The following is a 13720-nucleotide window of genomic DNA, read 5'->3' as shown; positions in this document are numbered from 1 at the left end:
GACTCGTTTGAAATGATTTATGTCAAGGATATACCACAACAAACTGAAGGAAGCCTGCAAGTATTATTATGGTTATTTTTATTTCTATTGTTATTGTTAATTTTATACTGACCATACAATTTGATGTGTTTTATTTTCAGTGATTGTGGACTATATGTTGTTGTTTATGCAGGCCATATTAGTAATAGAAATGGGGTTCTAAATTCCTTCGATCCAGAGTTCACACGTATTCGATATGCTGCATTATTGTGGAATTATAGAATGCAAAAGATCCAAGTCGATGCCACTAGTGACAGTGAGGCACCAGAAAGGTCAATCAGAATTAACAGGGATTGCGATATCAGTGAAAAGATTACAATTAATTAGAACAGTAGTACTAAATTTTTGTTTTCTTTTGTATATGCAAATGACATGAATAATAGGCTTAAATGTTTTGAACTTCCTAGTTTTTTTTGTTGTAATTTACTCGTTTGATAATTTAAGTCTTTTACTTCTTTGTTTTTTGTTAATTTCATTATATATGCAGTCTAACATTTTAATAATTATACAAACCAACTTATACAATGTATATTTATACATTAACTCTATAAATTTAGGAATATGTTTTATGTTGAGTGTATATATATATATATATATATACACACACATTGTTAGGCTTATACAGTCATTCATAAAGTATAAATATACAAATCACTTAAATAACAACGTATATTTATATATTAACTGTATAAATTTAGGAGTATGTTTTATGTTAAGTATATAAATTTTATGTTGAGTATATAAATATACATTGTTAGGCTTATACAATCGTTCATAAAGTATAACTATACAAACCACTTAAATAACAACGTATATTTATACATTAACTGTATAAATCTAGGAGTATATTTTATGTTGAATGTATGCATATGCATTGTTAGGCTTATACAATCGTTCATAAGGTATAAATATACAAACCACTTAAATAACAACGTATATTTATATATTAACTGTATAAATCTAGCCAACTTATACAATCGTTCATAAAGTATAAATATAGAGTGTACATATATATTTTCTGTTCAAAAAGAGGAAAATATTTCAATAGAACAAATACACATAAAATTATTTGTACTAGCATAAATACAAAAAGAATAATATGTTCAATATAACTTATACATATACAATTTCTGTATATGATGGACAATATATACGACAACGATAACTCATACTATATACAAGAGCATGAATACAAAAAGAAGAACAAAAATGCGCACTGTTAATAGGACATAACAACTTTATTCCATCATCACCATTCCTACTCATATAGTTTTAAACACAAAATCAGTTGCGAATAACATTCAAGTATCTATAAAATTCAATATTACACTCCAATATAATCAAAAGAGCTCATTAAACTTCTTGAGGCCTGTTTCAACATGAATGCCTATTGTAATCTGCAACTTCACATGTGCTACATGTACGCTTCCCTTTGAGACCAAGCAATTCACGTGTTATTTTTGTACAAGGTTTCTCTTTTGGCCTTCCTGGAGGTCTTTTGAATTTTAGAGGCCGAACTTGACCATACATTATGTATTCAGGTATCACCCATTCTGCTACATCATGCAAAGGATAAATCGATATCTCATAAATCTTAAAAATTGTCATTGGTTTGTACAAATTCGAGCAATATCCATCAACTACTAGACTTTTTCGCTTCAGTACGGCCCAAGCATGTTCACATGGTATTTCTTCGTATTGAAACTTTCCACAACTGCAACCACAAAACTCCTATCATCATTAGTCACATTGTGTATATATTCAGTCGACGACACAACCTGTTTCATACAAACATATTTATGTATATGTATAAGTTTATGCAATTGTATATGTATTAATTCTAACTGTGTGCATAACTGTCTTTATACAATTTTAAAATAATTAATTACTGATTAATCAATATTAGATATACATAAACCATAGCCCATTCATGTGCTCATTGCTTCATTTTCAACCAGTATATTTTAAATTTTTTCAATCAACGAAGTAAATGTGCATGTTGCCTCATGTTTGTTGTCGTGATTCCATCTCCCAAACATCAGTCTAACCTCTTCCAGAAAATTAAAAATTGATAATTCCTTCGCAGACACTAATGCACCATTTATACTCTCTACAATATTAGATGTCATAGCCCATCCCCGATGAGTTTCTGCATACACCTTGACCCTTTATCATATCCAGCTAGCTTCAAATATTTTTTAACACCTACATCAACCTTTTCTACAGTATCCAGTAGCCTATCAAACTCAAGTTTATTGCATGTCTTTGCCATTGTATAAAATACAGGACTTAGCTCCTTGGAGGATTTTCTAAATTTCTTTTCAACATTACCCCACAAATACCACATACAAGCATAATGCGACACATTATTATACGCTCTTGTCACTGTCTTTATAATGCTCTCATTTCTATTAGAGACAGCACACATATTACTCTTTTCCCCATAAGCCTCCCTTAGTTGTACAAAGAATCAAGTCCAAGCAGCGTCATTTTCCGAATCAATGATACCATATGCCAGTGAAAAAATATGTCCTACATTTTTATTTATATACAAATTAACATAAAATCAAAAATATACATACAAAAACATACTTTTTCCATCCGTCCCATTATACGGTCCTCTTAGGTGACTTCCATCAACAACGATTACAGGCCTGCAATAATCAATGCCTTGTATGAAACAATTCAACGCAACAAAAAGATATAAGAACTCATTTTTGTCGATTTTGTTCAGACGTATATGCGAGCCTGGATATGTAATATCCATCATATACAAGTATGCAGGAAGTTTGTTGTAAGATGCAGAAGTGGTGCCCCTCAAGAAAATCAAAGCCTTCTCTTTAGCCCTCCAAGCCAACGAGTAATTAACATCAACTCCCAGATATATTTTCACATCACTCCGAATATCAGAAGGTGTATATTTTCTCTTGTGATCAACAAGCTTAGGCTTAACTATCCCACCAATCAGCATGCTTGTTGCATGTTTTTGTGAATATACTTTATCCTTCAAAGGACAAGTATGATCTGTATTAAATGCTCAGATCCTAAACATTTCAGACTTGTTGATATTTAATGCTTTCATTAACCACTCACTTTCATCAGAAATGCATTCCAGCGTATAGCTACATCAACAAATAGAGCATATATAACACATCAATATACAAATAATTAAAACAAAATATACAGTTATGTATTTGTATGTACAAACTATTTACCTGATTGTATTTGACCTCACTGTCCTATATTGAAATCTCTTTTCAATTACATATTTTTCCATCACAGATTTCAAAGTGGCTTTGTCCTTATACACTTGGTCAACCTCCACGTACTTATTACATGGATCTTAAATGACTCCATTGCAGCTCCCTAACCCAAAACACAAAGCGACTCTACCAATTCACCAATTGACATCTGCCTAGTCTCAAATTCAGCAATACCATCTATACAAATAGATCTAACCATACCCTTCTCCTGATTTGAACTTTACAGTTCAGTGGTATTGTTACTATTATCCAGTTTGCTTATACAAATTGGATACTTTGTTGAAGTCATTTGCAGCCTTTTTAAGCATGATATACACTCTAACACCCATATAGTTGTGAATCAACATTAGTGTGTTGCTTTCTTCAACCTTATACTCAATTTTCAGCTTGATCACATTCATATCAACCCCGAGTTGCATTGCAATAACATTATACAACTCCTTATACAATGAACTTTCTTTCAAAATCACCCCCTCAATTGTATAATCAACGTAACAATTGCCACTGTCCCATCTACCAGAATGCATAAACAACACAGTTTATGAAGCCATTTTTAGAATTTCTGTATAAAAAAATTAAATATATATACATATACAATTATATGATTGAGAATCTCAACAACAAAAAGAACATATCCTTATACAAATTATAGTGAATTCAGTTTTTCAGTTATATACATATTCCCATTATATACTTATATAAATGATTATATACACAAATTAAAGCTTTATACAAATATACAATTGACAAACCTAAAATAATTGACATATACATATACCTATTATATATAAATATACATAATCAAATATCCAAAATAAGAACGAACCTGCACTGTATAAATATTCAAATTCCAATAAACAATCAACAGTTTCATATACTTATACAACTCACAACAACACTAATATGTATATGTATATAACTTATAAATTCGAATAAATTTCATATACTTATACATCTCACAACAACACTAATAGGTATATGTATATAACTTACAGCGAATTTAGTTTTTCATTTATATACATATTCTGAATATACACTTATATAAACGATTATATACAAAAATTAAAGCTATATACAATTTACAAAATTATATATCCAAAATTAGGATGAAGCTGCACTGTATAAATATACAAAGTCGAAACAAATAGTCAACAGTTTCATATACGAATTATACATATCTTACTGAATCATATCAAAACACCTATACATATAAACTCTTTACAAATCATAATACAATTTCATCTTCATTCATAGTTTCGACACCAAATATACAAATTCGAACAAAAATATTACTGTGAAAAAAGTGAATCTCCGTTCGAAAATTCAAAATAATCAACAATTTCATCCAGAAAATTTGCAAATCACAAATTTTCTTAGAATTCAAATTAACTATACAAATCATAAGTGTTAAACTCTATTACGAACAAAATATACATCTCTAAATCTACATTCAATTGAAATTGATGAAAGTTTAAAAGGAAATCTGATTTTGCATACACGCTGAACACCAATTTCGACCAAAAAAAACAAAATCAGAGTATTTTTTTCATCATGAAATTACCTCCTGTTGTTATCTCTAAAATCAATATGATCTCGATTGTTTGTATAGTACCGTCAACAACTTGATCGATTTTTTGAATTGAGTTACAATGGAGTTCTTACTTTTGAAGAAGACGTAAAAGGAAGGAAATTCGATTGAAACATAATGCGCTTGACTTCAGCGATTTTTTTCCTTTCTTTCTAATCGAAATTACCGCCTTTTTATTTAATTTAAAAAAAATCAAATGTATATTAAATTGAAGGAATACCGAGATATACAGAAAGACAACTTCATAGCAAATTAAAATTTTGCTATGGAGTGCAATTATATAAACTATTGCTATAGCATACAATTATGAACTTTATATTTACTACACATAAATTTACTCTTAATTATATATAGATAGATAGATATAGATTTGTTTTGCTTGATTCATAAGAAATTACTTTAGATTTATTGTTTGATTTGTATACTTTCTAAACAAGCCCCAAACGTTCTCAGTGCAATCTTCAAATTTTTAATGTTTTCTTAATATTTCTTAGTTTAATTAACAATCTAAAGAAAATCATTAATAATACAATTCACATGGTGATCTTATTAGTGCACATGAAAAAAGTTCAATGTATTTTATGTGGAAATTAGTCATACTTAACTTTCATTTCATCTTGGATAAAAAAAACTCGAATTCTTCATAATTGTTTTTTGAATGACACTCTAAAAATATAGTAATTGACGATAAAAGTTTATACCTTTAATACTTTTTAAAAAATTATATTTAAGCGCAAGACTTATTTTATTGGTTAAAGAAGACAAAATCACAGCAAAATTAGACAAAAATAGGCCCAAATCGAACCCAAAATAAAATATGTTAGAAAATCCAATGATAAGTCAGTCCACCATCTAGTGCTAATACCTTATACTACCATTTCTAATCTAAATGCAATAAGGGTTTCCTAGTCCAGCAGCTTCTCCTCCTTCAATGTGATGACTCCTCATTTAATTTGATATTTTTGAAAAATAAGTCCAAAGAATATTTCAAGTGAAATAATATTTTTTACTCAAAAAAATTATTTTATTTTCACATGAAATTCATGTCAGAAAACCTGATCGCAAATGAGAAAAATTGAAACTTTTATATTCATTTCCTGTTGAACCAAAATACGTATAAAAGCTTCATTTGTCCTATTTATTTCAAATCATTCCATCCTAACAAATGGTTCCACAAAAATCAAAATCTTGATATAGTATTAAAATTGAGAGAAAATTATCAAATTTTAAAAAAATTGTAACTACTTTTGGACTCTTTTTAAAAAATTTAAATATATGAGTTTGAGGCTCTTTTATTAACTCCAAAATTGTACAAAAAGACCCAACGAGCCCAAAACAAACACCAGTCAAAGAGAAAAGGCCTATTTACATAGATAATGCACTATATATATTTATTTACGAGTTATAGCATATCTTTTACTCTTACACAAATTAGCCTTATTTTTCTTACCAGAAATAGCTAAATACATATTTGATTTAATAGTCTCTTCTTTTTTTTTTTGGGGAAAAAAGTTTGAAATATATTCGAACTATGGCCGAAATTGTTGTTACGATGCCGAACTATAAAATGATCTTTTACCCCCTACACTATTTAAAGGTAGTGTATTTTAAAGGTATATATGTGCCCACGTGGACACGTTACTATTTACTATTATGCAATATTTATGATGTCCACGTGAGCATATATATACCTTTAAAATACACTATTAAATAGTGCAGGGAGTAAAATATCCTTCATAAAGTTTGGTATCATAACATCAATTTTGGCCAAAGTTAAAGTATTTTTCAAACCATTTTCCCTTTTCTATGCTTCTTTCTTTCTCCCTCCATTCTTCTCTTTTTTTTTTCTTCTGTCTCCCTCTCTTTTTCTTTCTCTTTTTTTTTTTTAAAGGTATTCAATTATTTTAATTTAAGACTTGATTTTGAATTGATATTATTATAAATAATTTTAAAAAATTGGAACTTATATATTAATATTTAAGGATGTTTGGTGAAGACTAAAATTTATTTATTTTGAAGATATTAAAATATGAAGATTTTTTTTGACGTCATTAATAAAATAAATAAATATAAATTATACTTGTAATACATTTTGAATTCAATACATTATACATATTATAGGCATTTTTCATGCATATGGTGACTATATAATTAATATATTTATAATTCTATACTAATACATTTTGTCACGATCCAGATCGTTGTGATTGACACCCACAGTAACCCTCCAGTGGGAGAACCATTACTACAATCTAAACTAAACAACTTAACCAAAAACTATGCATTTAAAGATACGGAAGCATGTTTAAATGACCAAAAGAAATACGAAGTTCCCATAAACTCCAAAGGTTTAAACAAATAACTTAACCAAACTAATGCGGAAGAACAACCCCTAGAATCTGAAAGTCATTGTACCAAAACTCTACTAACGACAAGTCTAAGAACAAGGGGTACAACCCCGAAACTAAACAAACACCTTAAACAAATAGTCTGAGTCCGAAAAAAGTGGACTTAAACAAGAGAGATCCATGGCAGCCTGAAAGAACTGGCTCACCCTTGAATCCGGTCACGCTCAATAGTCACCTAGCTAAGGTCTATCAATAGCCGCTTGAAGATGCCCTATACTCAACAAAGAACAAGCAAGTTCAGTATCAGTACACAACCACAGTGTACTGGTAGGATTACACGGCTATCCCAATAAGTGAAACACATGCAAGTAACCACAAAATTATAAAACAGGCATATACCGAACATATACAATATTAGTCATCTTTTTAGGATCAATGTAGCATTCCATTTTCTCAATAATACACATTGGTTATTATTTTAGAACAACAAACAATCTTTCAACACTATTAGATATGAATGTAATCATCACAAGTAGATACACAACACAATTCAATGGTCTTCTCACGAAACTCAATTCAATGGTCCTTTCATGAAACCCATACTAAACTATTAGTGTACCGGTACGTGGTACTCGATCCAAGTTAGTGTGTCGAATCGTGACACTCATTCTAATGTTTATGTCAGTAAGTGGCAACTGATCTCAGTTAGTGTGTTGGATCGTGACACTCGTTCCAGTGTTTATGTCGGTACGTGGCAACCGATCCCAGTTAGTGTGTCGAAACGTAACACCCGATCCATTCAACAAGCCACAATCACAAGTACATTCTAATAATCATATAATCAAGTCATGATTCATGACATTCAATTATTCAATTATCCTCAGTCACGATTAGTGTGATCAATAATGCAACATTCGCATACATACATGCATTATAATGAAGCAAGTACAAACACATATCACACCACATGAAATCACAATCATCACCTACCTCGAACAAAACTTGAATCCCCTATGAAACTTGATTTTTCCCTTTCCAGATTCTTTCTGCTTATTCTTGGTCTACAAACAATCAATATAATGTTAAGATCAATAAACAAGACTTAATTACCCAGAATATAATCAACACTATCAACCTTAGATCAAACCCATGATCCCAATATCCAAATTAGGGCTTTTCCCACCATCCAAACTATTCCAAAACCCTTCCCCAACAATAATCACCCAAGAAACTAAGTTCTATGGATCGAAAAATGGATTTGGGGAGTGAAATCCTTACCTTGCCTCAAGAATGGTGGAAAACTGTCAAGAAAACACCTGGGGTCGTTCCTTAGCTCTCAAAGTTGAAACTTGCAGAATAAAATATTTTTGAGGTTTATTTCTGACTTAAGTCGCGTCTGTCCCGCCATAGCGGTCCTTTATCTCATGACATTCAAAAAATACCCGTTATGCGAATATCAGTTTCGGGAGTTCTACTCACCCGAATTCAATTCCGTAAAGTCATACGGGTTCCTTAACGTCTTAGCTATCTACCCATGTGATCAAATTCACAATTAGATCTCCCAATTGTTACCAGATTTCCCTAGACCTCACTGACTTAGATTTTGTCCAAATCTGGACTAGGCTAGGAATTCCCAAGTTACTACTCAAAAAAATTTCTAGCCCCAATTCTTTCCCCGTTGGCTTTTCTATAACGACGGGATCAGGTTATTACACATTTTAACATTGTTAATAAGAGAAAAAAAAGATATAATACATTTTGAATTCAATATATAATACATATTATAGGCATGTTTCAATGCGCGTAGTGAATATATAACTAAAACATTTTTAATACAATAACATAGTTTAGTACCATTAATAAGAGAAAAAAATAAACAACAATTATAATACATTTTGAATTCAATATATTATACATATTATAGGCATGTTTTAATGCATGTGTTGAATATATAACAAAAACATTTTTAATACAAATATATTATGAGTATTATATGTGAATTTCAAACATTCTAGTATTATTTAAATTATTTTACATTGTTAGAAATATATTATATTTGTTCTGGAATAATAGCTATCGAATTTATAGTAATGTATAATAATTATAATTATTGTTTATATTTATACAATTTTAATACAACTTTAATACAAATTTTTAGAGCTTCACCTCTTCTTTTTCGTAATTACCACCACCAGACCATCGACTATTTATATTTAACACAGTTTTGATATAACTTTAATACAATTTTTTGAATTTTTATCAAATGGTTATTAAAGCTAAAATTATGTTATATATGATAATTAATTAAATTATTTATGTAAAAAATTGAAGAAAAGACTCAAGCCCAATCCCTGAAATGAACTGACTAGGTCATTCATATTAATATATAACTCCCTAAAAATAGGGTTTCCAAATTGAAATCCTCTTCTTCCTGGTATATGTCGCAGCTAGGAGCTTTCTCGAACTCATGTGGTGAATCATCAACACCTCCGTATGGCCATTAATTCATCTATTTCTTTCTCTTTTTTCCTTTCTCCTTTTGTTTCCTGACCTCTGTTTCCTATCGTTTCCAAATTGAGCTCCTCTTCTTCCTCCTATATATCTCCATTAGGAGCTTTGTCGAATATCCCCTCATGCGGTGGATCGTCTTTCTTGCATGAACATTCATCTTTCTCATCTCGCAGAGGTTTCCCTTACTCTTTTTGTTTTCTGACCTCTCTTGTAGAGATTTAGTCTGGTGGATGAAATGGTTTCGGTAGAGGTGCCTATTTGTCTTATGTTTGAGCTCGGAACTCACTGTGAGCTACTGACTATATCTCTTCTCTTTTGCTTCGATCCTCTGCCACCCTTCTAACTTTGTCTTCAATAGAAGAAGAAGCAAATATGTTCCTCGTAACTATAAATGAGTTTGAAACAATTTTTGGACCAAAAAATTATAATAACTTTTCAAAAATCCTAATCCCTTACCCCTTATATATATAATGATGTTTCTGGTCTCTCTTATTCTTAACACAACCAAATTAATTCCGACTGAAATTAATGAAGGGAGTTCACAACAATGAAGAGAAGTGAAGAGAGAGAATTGAGTTGCTCCCTTTTATGTGTCACGATCCCGTCCGCTGTGATTGACATTCACACTAAACTCTCCGGTGGGAGAACCACTACTACAATCCGACTAAGCAACTCAAAGAAACAAAACCATTTAAAAATACGAAAGCTGGTTTAAATGACGAATTCAATATGGAGTTCCCATAAACTCTGAAGGTTTAACAAAGCAACTAAGCATGACCATAGCGGAAATTCAACCCCTAGACCTGAAAGTCATTGTACCAAAACTCTATTAATCAACAAGTCTAAGAAAAAGGAGTGCAACCCCGGATACATAATCATTTCATTAGATTTGATTCATGTTTCCCTAATCACATACATACATGCATACAATGGAGCAATTAACAGGCATATATAACACGACGGGAAGTCAAACCATTACCTACCTCAAAACCAAGCCTGAATACTCCTAAGACACTTGAGCCTTCCCTTTTTGGAGTCTTTCAACTTGTTCTTGGTCTAAAACAAGCAATTAATGCAAGGATCAATAAACAAGGCTTAATTTACCTGGTTTATAACAAAATATTAACCTAAGGCCAAACTCATGATCCTAATGCTCAACTAGGGCTTTTCCCACCATTAACTTCAGGCCAAAACCCACCTCCCCCAATGATAATTAACAACGATTCTAAGTTCTAAGAATCGAAATATGGATTAGGGGAGTAATTAACTTACCTTTAGCGCGAGAATTCGTGGAAATTTGATGAGAAACTTCCCTAGGTCATCCCTTAGCTCTTAAGAACAAAGTTTTGCAGAAAATAAAGTTTTTGGGATTTTCTCCGGTTTAAGTTGCGACTGTCCCACCACAGTGGGCCCCATCTCGCTGCAACGGCCCTGTGGCGGAATTAACCCCTCCCCGGCGGCTTGCACGGAGACAGAAATTTGAAATTTGTGTTTCAAGCTTCCATTTCGCAATACACCGTCAACCCTTGACGTTCTAAAACTGCCCTTTCACGCCAAGATTAGTTTCGGGAGTTCTACTCGCCCGAATTCGATTCCTTAAAGCCGTACCGGCTCCTTAACGTCTTGGGTATCCACTGACGTGATCAAACTCATAATTAAATCCCCATACATTACCGAATTGCCCTGTACCTTATCTGACTCGGATTTCGTCCAAGTCTGGCCTAGGCGAGAAGTTTCCAACTCATAAGTTTTCTGCCCCAAATTTCTTATGACGGGAACATGCCGTTATATTATGTGAGTTTGTAAAGCAATTCGATTTTAGTATTTTTATAGCCCACTACAATGTAAACCTTCTAGGACTTTGACGGCTAAACACTCTATTCCGTGATAGTAATCTCAACACGGGTATGGAGAATTCCATTGATGAGGATTAAACTATCTTCATCCAGAAATGCTTCCAAAGCTACACCAAACAGGTCCCTGCAACCAACAACCATGCCACTAGTGAAGGTGTAGTATCCCTTGTACATTATCACAGATTTTTCTCCTGGACTAATACGAGCTCCAAAGTCGTATTCAACTGTAGATGCAGTGACCCTTCTCTTGTATGCCCAAAAAAACCCAAAGTAATGGGATGTAAATTGATGAACCATAATATATAATCTCGCATCACAAGCCTGCGAATAAACTTTACCAGTAGGAAAAATGAATTGTTATAAGGAGCTAGATGGCATACATACAAATTAAGATCACAAACCTATTAAAGCTATTGAGTTTGATTCGGAGCCTAGCCCTTTCCTGTAGTTTTGTTGGACAGGGACTTTTCCTGTTAGCTAATTGCGAGATGAATCATCAATTTTGTTGGACATATATTTAAGCTTTTTTGCAGAAAAAAAACATGCATCACTCCTCAGAAAAGAGGTATATATAAAGCACAGCCCACAGGTGGTGCCATGCATATATGGAAAGAACTATGCAGACTCTGAACTTACTATTAGATACTCCCTCAAAGCTTAAGAAAGTGAAAAACATTTTGTAATCTTAAACTAAATATTGTAATTAGAATCAGATTCATCCTCTTTTCGTTTATAACACCGCCTTTTATATATCTCATAGACTTCAATTGAAGGAAGAAAAATATTGTAATAAATGGTGCACTATGAATGACCTATCATAAAAATATTGTAATAAATGGTTGCACTATATGAATGACCAATCATTATCAATCCATAATATAGTTGGGATATGAACCTTCCATATTCAGTCTACACTATGGTGACCAATTTCATCCCAAAATTCTATCACTAGATGTAATTATAATAGGTTAGTTTGTACCGGCCGGATGCAAAACTCACATAGGCGTAGTTTATCATAAACACAAAAGGAAAACATAAAATAAATGCAAAACTTATAAAATCCTTGAGTCGTTTACCGTTTCCCTACAACTTATTCTAGTCAAGTTATCCATAAGTCGAGTGTGCCATGAAATATACTAATAGCATTGTCCACAAACTGTACATGAAATATTAACTCTCACATCATATCGTCATCATATATTTATTTTATACTAAAAATGGAAAGCCACAAAAATAAAAGTTGAAATACTATTTTAGCCCTATCTTAATTCAAAATGTTATAAAATATCTAAGTAATTAAATATTAAATATTAATTATATCATATTATATTATATTAAATACTAAAAATGGAAAGGTGTTAAGGACAAAAGTTGATCCTAAATTCCTAATAATAATATTAATAGTAATAATTAATAATAATAATAATAATAAACACTTAAAAAATTGATTGACTAAACAAAACTGCACTAAAAGATTGTAGTAACTATAAACTGAAGCCCAACCATTTGCCTATTCATTTACTATGGGATATGGCCATACAGCTTCCACATCTCCTTACTCTCTTTTTTCGTTTTGAATTGTATTAAGTTTTTTATTTGTTATGTTTATAGAATGTATACTTACACTTTGCACTTAAATATTTTAAAATTAATGATAGATTTGAGGGCTAAATATTAATATTTGATGATTATTTTTGTCTTTCAATTTTTCAATTTGGGACTTTCCATTTATAATATAGTAAGTCAAAAATTGAATTACTAAAATGTCCATCAAAAGTTTATTAATTTTCTTACCCCTTAATCCTATAATATCTTTTATGTTATTATTGTACCTAAAATTAAATATATGTTGCAAATTGTATGGTGAATTAATATTATTAAATTGTAGTAAGTTATTATTATAAGAAGACATAAAAGCCTAATGGTATTGTCTAATTAATTATCCATGAGGAAATAGACTCATGCATCATGTATGTACCTTTAATTCCTTAGTACTAGCTAGAATCAATTGCATATTTAAATGTGGTTATTTTTGGGCATTAAATTCTTATTCCATGTATTGGTTATTTCACTTCTTTTTAACGGATAATTATAAATTTAAAAGACATTTTAAGA

At 31.2% G+C, this 13720-nt stretch overlaps 2 pseudogenes; both read right to left on the bottom strand.

Annotated features, from left to right (window-relative positions):
* Window positions 1-1392: 1392 nt before the first annotated feature.
* LOC125878232 (uncharacterized) lies at window positions 1393-2168 on the bottom strand (annotated as a pseudogene).
* A 91-nt stretch (window positions 2169-2259) lies between these two features.
* On the bottom strand, window positions 2260-3121 carry LOC125842919 (uncharacterized; annotated as a pseudogene).
* Between the last annotated feature and the right edge of the window lie 10599 nt (window positions 3122-13720).

The sequence above is a fragment of the Solanum stenotomum genome, chromosome 10 (assembly GCF_019186545.1).
Source record: "Solanum stenotomum isolate F172 chromosome 10, ASM1918654v1, whole genome shotgun sequence".
In the NCBI taxonomy this organism is placed as follows: Eukaryota; Viridiplantae; Streptophyta; class Magnoliopsida; order Solanales; family Solanaceae; genus Solanum; species Solanum stenotomum.
The sequence above is the reverse complement of the archived record's forward strand: the minus strand, read 5'-3'. Positions and strand labels throughout refer to the sequence as shown.